The sequence below is a fragment of the Xenopus tropicalis genome, chromosome 2 (assembly GCF_000004195.4).
Source record: "Xenopus tropicalis strain Nigerian chromosome 2, UCB_Xtro_10.0, whole genome shotgun sequence".
NCBI lineage: Eukaryota > Metazoa > Chordata > Amphibia > Anura > Pipidae > Xenopus > Xenopus tropicalis.
In genome coordinates, this window is record NC_030678.2 from 25,703,170 (window position 1) to 25,711,041 (window position 7,872).

The following is a 7,872-nucleotide window of genomic DNA, read 5'->3' on the forward strand; positions in this document are numbered from 1 at the left end:
TCCCAGGCGCTAAAAGTCCCCTTAACTATCACTGCCAAGACCCCCCTCACCTCTCTCTTATCGCACAATTCCTAAGTTTAAACACTGTCCCTTATCGCTAACCCCTAGCTAAAAATGCGGAGTAGCATAGCAACCTGGCTGACATCTTAACAACTGAAGACTCTTCAGGTCTCACCGCCGGCATGGACCTGCTTGCGGATGTGCAGTTGAAGCTGATATCCTGCTACCTCCAACTGCACATATGCAAGCAGGTTCATATGGGTGGAGAGACCCAAAGTGTCTTCAGTGAAATTTCACCAAAAATGAAATGAAACCCAAAGAAAAGAAACATGTCTATTATATGAAAAGTAGGGAATGGTATAAGAACAATCCATGGTCAGTAGATTTGACAGATCAAGTTAATCTGTATTGATATATTTATTTTTATCAAAGCATTACTATACCCCAGAAATACACACTGAAAGTTGTCTGCATTCTATATATAGAGTGCCTATGTTGTGACTTCCCTCAATATATATATATATATATATATATATATATATATATATGTATTCAGGGTTTGGATACTGTCCCCACATAGACCTCTCGAGCTGTTGGTCAGGGTTTGGAACAATTCCTCAGCACACCCTCTTGTCCATATCAGCGGAGTTGAAAAAGAAGTGCAGTGACATCTCCATAATAGAAAGGATTTTGAGACAATAGGGTTGATTCACTAAAGTGCATTAAAACGTGCGTTATTTATAGCATGCAGTAAAAATTTTATTGCGTCTAATTTTTGTGTCGTAACACATGATTCACTGCTGCTTGCGTAATTTAAGTCGTGAAGACCATTTTCGTGTGGTATTTGACGGAACGCACGCTAATCAAAGCATCACGCACAAATAGTCGATGCGTGCGAAAAAACGCACGCCATATTAGCCATACACGCCATTACTTTAGCAAAACTACTTTTATGAAAATGACCATTTCCCTGCAAACTGGCGGCTGCATCACTCTAGGGCCAACACAGACTTGAATAAATAACACTGCAAAGTCCATATTGTGTTGCCAAAAGCTCATGAACTGTACTTTTCTATAATTACCGCCTGCCCCAAGTAGGTGTTAATTTTCACACAGACTAATGCGATATTTAGCGCGTCTAAGTGTTTATGAATCATGCGTTAGTATTATTTCTGCATGAATGTGGTTACGCGTAAATTAACGCACGGGATATGCGACTTAACGCATGCGATAATACTTTAGTGAATCGCGCGTTTTTTCGCGTCCATTTTAACGCAAAACACGTGTGATAAAACTTATCGCACTTTAGTGAATCAACCCTAATGTGGGTTCATTACTGACTAAAAGGAGAATATCCAGCAAACAAAGCAGTTAATAGTGCTTCTTTACATTTTGCAGTTCAGATGTCAGTAATAGTACGGCTTCCCTAGCTCTTATATAGAAGTTAAAATTAGTCAAGAATTGTATGTAAAAATATGTAATTGTAGCAAACATTAAATATACAAACCCTACCAAGATAGTAAAACTCTATATAGTGCTGTATTAAAGTATTAAAGTTTTACTTTATTTGGGCAAAATGTTGATAATGTATTTTTTTTATAAAAAATAAAACTAAAGCATATATGGTGCTTTCATTTCACCAAATAGGCTCCATGAATACTTACAGAATAATGTTGAACATGCAACAGTAGCCTGTGAGAAAGCTTTTATACAAATACCTAGCAGGTATTGATCCATAGAGCAGATATAAACCATTACATTCTAATTTTTGATAGCAGCCTTTCTTTTCTGTACTAATATATTCCATTTCTTTTCATCTAAGTCATCTAAGTCCACAACAACTGTTGGTACCACATGTATTGATTTTCTTGATGTAGCCTTTAACATTATAAATGGCAGGATGAGCACAGTTCTGTGTCCCTTCTATAAATTTCTAAAAGATAATAATTTCTTTTTCCTGGCAAATAACGTGCAGCGATGCCTCTCAAATAGAAAGGAACAGTGTCCAAACTAAAAAAGTAACTACCCATCAACATTTGTACATTTTCCTCGTAATTATTCAGATTCTCAGTTTCTTCTTTAATAAAAATCATTCAAATAAAGTAAAGCATGTATAATTAATAAACTATTTTCAGAAAAGGCAGGGCCAAAATGAAAGTAGGTAAACATAATGTCTGACTATACTGGCATAATTCTGTTTTATTTAGGAGTATACCCGTGCTGGTTAGTGATGAGTGAATTTTTTCGACAGGCATGGATTCACAGCGAATTTCCGCATTTCGCCATTGGTGAATCGTTTTGTTTAAAAAAAAAAAAAAAAAGCAGTGGTCGTGGTCGCGGCAATATAGTCGCGTCAAAAAATGATATGGACGACAAAAAAAAAAGACACAGTGGAAAAAAATATGCAGGCAACAACGCCACAAGACAAACACTGATTTTTTACCGTTTCATGAATTTTCTTGATGTTTCATGAATTTTTCTACTCATAGATTCGCTTATCACTAGTGCTGGTATAAGTTTTGGTTTCACTCTGTTCAGGTTGTTGGGGATTCTACCCTAATACTACTACCCCTTGCATGGTTACATATTTTCAGTTATCAAGGCTAGTGATGAGCGAATCTGTTCCGCTTCGCTGAAAAATCTGCGAAACGGCGAAAAATTTGCGAAACGGCAAAAATGCCGTGCGGAAAAAAAAGTGTCACCCGCGGCTATTCTTTTGTTACCCGCGGCTATTATTTTGTTGCCCACGGCTATTATTTTGTCACGCGTCTATTCTTTTGTCGCCCACAGCTATTATTTAGTCGCGCGGCTATTCTTTTGACGCCCGTGACTATTCTTTTTTGACGCCGGCGACAATTTTTCCGCGGCAAATTTTTTCATCCGCTTCACAAAACAATCCGCCAATGGCGAAATACGGAAATTCGCAGCGAATCCATGCCTGGCGAAACATTTTGCCTAATAATATCAAATAATATATCTTGGTCCAGAATGCTGCTGGATTCTTGTAAGGGGATGATTGCTCAACAGTGGGGCTGTAGGAGCAGATAAGAAAGATTGTGACCAAAAGGAAAGAACAATGGATTTTCATGTAATTGTGAATCTGCATAGTCATTTCTGTGTTCCTTTATCAAATCAAGGAAAACTGATGTAGGAAGAAAATGAAATAAATGAGTTTATTCCCATAGCAATCTAGTGTTTCGATCCAAATAGAAAAGATGGGTTCTAACTTTCACTCCACACTACAAGCACCTTAAACAGAATGAATGAACTGCTTGTAAGATACATTGCATTAATGGGTATTTAACCACAAGTAAAATAATCTTTACAATACAATGCATTACTTTTTAGACCTCGAGTGAAGATTGTGCTCATTGGCTCACTTGAGGAGAAAACATTTTCTGAATATTTTTGGCAAAGATCTATTTGTTATGCCTCCTACAGTCTTATTTACTTTATAATATTACCCTTGTTCTGCCCCCTCCCTTGCAAATGGATTTTCACTGGAACAACCATTATTATTTTAGATTTCTCTTTGTGGGTGGGATATCTGTTTTGTAAGAGCTACAGATAAATCTGCTACATTTAGTAAGAATTATTAGAAAGGCCTTAGATCAAGGGTCTGAACCTGAACATAAGGGTGAAGATTATCTCCAGTTCAACAGAGTTGAAAGGGTAAAGGCAGGAGATCTGAATTACGGAAAGACCCCTTATCCGGGAAACCCCAGGTCCCAAGCATTCTGGATAACCTCTATTTTACACAGCTTTTTACACCTTTTCTTACCAAATTTCATTTTACACAGCATAATAAATAGGCTCCTTGATGTTTAATGGTGAAAGTTACATTGTATTTATATAACTTTAAATGGTGCATTCATTTTTTGTTCGTTATAAGAGCACAAAAAATGAATCCCCATAAAAAAACCCTTTAGCCACATTTGAAGATTTAAATTAAATAGATCCTAACAAGTAGCAGTTGCTGACACAGTAGTGAATTCACAAAAAAAATTATATGAAAAAAACCTTCTAAACAACCATCTTTGCTCATCAAATGCTTCATGTTCTTTCATATCTAATCATGTAATAATTTGTGAACAACATTTTTCACACTTCGGTTTTCCTGCTAAATATGATGAAAAATGTAAGCATTGGCTATAAAATTAATTCATATTTATATCAATTTGGGGTAGTAACTGTCACGGTCGGCACCCTAAACCAGAACAGGTGCCAAGTTCCCTTGTCTCGGCTCGGCTTCACCAGTATTGTGACCGCCTTTGGCTTCGGGAGGAGCCCTCAGCTACTCAGATGCCACCTGGACTTAACGAGAGGAATAAGGCAGGAGTTCTGGCAAGCAAAGGGGCACGACTGTAGATAAAGTCAGTTAGGCCGAAGATCACGGTACAAATAGGGTTAAACAAGGTCGTTGTCAGGCAGGCTGGGTCGGGGCAGGCAGAAATCAAGGATAGTCAGACAGGCAAGGCTCAAACCGGATAATCAAAACAGCAGGATGAGACGCAATCGGAGTCAAAGTACAAGCCGAGGTCAGATATGGATTATCAGAATAGTCAGGAGCAAGCCGGGTCAAAAACACAGGAAGGCAACAAGCAGGATACAGGAACGAAATGCACAAGGCTCAGAAAAGCACCAGGATCAAATCCTATCACGGGCAATGAAAAAATGGCAAAGGTCCCTTTAAATACCTTTGAATTTCACGCCATTGCGCGCTGACGTCATTACGTCGGCGCGCATGCGCTTAAATATGCGGAAGTGCGCGCGCGCGCACACTATGAAGGCACAGAGGCAGAACAGTGCGGCGGGCGTCCCCGCCGCGCTGGTAAGTGTCTTCTCCTTACAGTAATGAATCAAATGATGGTTGTGTTGAGTTATTTATGTTCATTTTCCCTGGGAACACCCATCGGGAACTGAGCTGTTTCTGTCATTTAAGACTACTGAGCAATCATTTCTATTGAACTGTAGTCATCTTACTTGGTCATCTGACACCACTAGCCCTGGACTGTGACTATCAGCCGAGAACAGAATGTAGTGCCTCATTGGAACACCCTGTCAAGCAAATGTTTTGAGTCTCAAATATTCATTTTTCTAGAATATATTTATATACACAAATGTAATCTTGTATTTTCCCTTTCTATAAGAAAAAAATGAAAGCATAATTTTATCAAAGTTCATTCAATTTCAAAATGACTGTGTTAAAAACTATGCGGAATGTCATAAGCGCCAGTGTTTCTCTGTGATACTGAAGCTTGTAATGCTCAAGATATTGTCCTTTCCTCTAATACAGTATGTAAATATAGTGACAGGTAGTATTTCTTCATATACAGGTATGGGACCCATTATCCAAAATGCTCAGAACCTGGGATTTTCCAGATAAGGGATCTTTTTAAAGGTACGGGATCTTTATACCTTAAAGGACAATGAAAGGTTAATATAAATTAAAAGTAAGTCTAAAGGCATTCTTTACTTACTGCATATCTAAATTCCCAGATCCCTGCTTGCTTCTCTGAGATATGGTGCTGGCAGCCTACAGCAGTGTGAAGGCTACAGTGACATCACTGAAATCTCTCTCCCCTTCCTGTAGGTGCCAGCGGCAGCCTTCCTATTCTCTGAGCATGTGTGTAACTTGATCCTGTCTCCTGTTCTGAGCTACACATGCCCACCAGCCAATCAGAAGCAGATCTGGCAGAGGGGAGGGGGGGGAATGAAACACATGTGCAGTATGAAGCAAGGAGGGAAAGGAAGGGAGAATACCTTTTTAGAGATGGCTGCCTGTTCTAGAAAATGTGAAGTAAGTGTGACTGAGTAAATATATGATTAGGTGAGCCAAAAGTGTGGCGTTTTTACTAAACAATAGGAGGACTATCGGGCAGTATGCTTTTTACATTTTGACTTGCATTCTCCTTTAAGTCTACTAAAAGATTATTCAAACATTAAATGAACCCAATAGGATTGTTTTTCCCCCAATACAAATTAATTATATCGTAGTTGGGATCAAGTACAGGTACTGTTTTATTATTACAGAGAAAAGGGAATCATTTAACCATTAAATAAACCCAATAGGGCTGTTCTGCCCCCAATAAGGGGTAATTATATCTTAGTTGGGATCAAGTACAGGTACTGTTTTATTATTACAGAGAAAAGGGAATCATTTAACCATTAAATAAACCCAATAGGGCTGTTCTGCCCCAATAAGGGGTAATTATATCTTAGTTGGGATCAAGTACAGGTACTGTTTTATTATTACAGAGAAAAGGGAATCGTTTAACCATTAAATAAACCCAATAGGGACTGTTCTGCCCCCAATAAGGGGTAATTATATCTTAGTTGGGATCAAGTACAAGGTACTGTTTTATTATTACAGAGAAAAGGGAATCGTTTAACCATTAAATAAACCCAATAGGGACTGTTCTGCCCCCAATAAGGGGTAATTATATCTTAGTTGGGATCAAGTACAGGTACTGTTTTATTATTACAGAGAAAAGGGAATCGTTTAACCATTAAATAAACCCAATAGGGACTGTTCTGCCCCCAATAAGGGGTAATTATATCTTAGTTGGGATCAAGTACAGGTACTGTTTTATTATTACAGAGAAAAAGGAAATCATTTTTAAAAATCAGAATTATCTGCTTATAATGGAGTCTATGGGAGATGGCCTTCCCGTAATTTCGGAACTTTCTGGATAATGGGTTTCCAGATAATGAATCCCATACCTGTAATTCTATATAAGTAACAGTTGGAATTTTTAACCAAGTAAAAATGTTTCTTTTCTCAATTTGTCCCATTCCATTCAATTTATTCCAGTTTAAAGACACAGTGTAGTCCACGGTAGATCACTTCTTCTACTTTCTGCAATACTTCGGTAATATACAGTAAATATCACATTCATTTAAATATTATAACAGGGGCTTATATATTTGGGAACAGTTGTTCCCTTAAGATTTTGGGTGCTTTCTGTGTTACAAATCATAACTGTGTGGAAAATAACTTTCTGGAATTGTTAGCCACCCATTGACATTGTACTAAATTAAATATATATATATATATACCATTAGTACTTTTTTTTTAATGTTCTGTATTTCTTTAATGTTTTCTGCATAAAGTGCTTATTCTTATTAGAATACTTTTTACTACAGGAAAAAACAATGGGTACACATATGACTGCCTGTGTAGCATTACTTATGTCTAGTGATAAGTGAAATTTTTTGCCAGGTTTTGCAGTGAAAAAAATGGCCATTTAATTTGATGTGTTTTTGCAAATTTTTGCCATTTCATGAATTTTTTGGCAATGTAAAACAGGACAGATTCACTCATTGTTTCTTTTGCCCATCCTGTATGTTAAATTTCTTTCTTTTGGAATCTTGGACTTATAAGCATCTTAACCATATCTAGATCTAGATAAGTTAGTCTTTCTAAGGGCTCTGGTACACGGGGAGATTAGTCGCCCGCGGCGCAAATCGCCGAAAAAGACTTGCGAGGCTTTTTCGGCGATTTCCCGAAATCGCCCCGCCGCGTCTGCCATCCCGCCGGCGACTTACATGTTCGCCGGTGGGATGGCAGGGGTAGGCAACTCGGGGAGATTAGTCGCCCGCGAGCAGGGAGTTTTGCCGCGGGCGACTAATCTCCCCGTGTACCAGAGCCCTAAAGTTGTTATTTCTGTTTGTTGGAACAATAGTAACTAATTTAACAGTAACAGCAATTAATATCATACTGTGACATCAATATGAGAAAAAATGTATGCAATCTAGCAAATCTGATATGGCAGAAAGCTATAAAATATAACTGGACAAAAATTCTGTGCTGCTATATGCCAGTCAAAAACAAACTACTAATAAAGTAAAATTTTCAAATGTATTTACTGT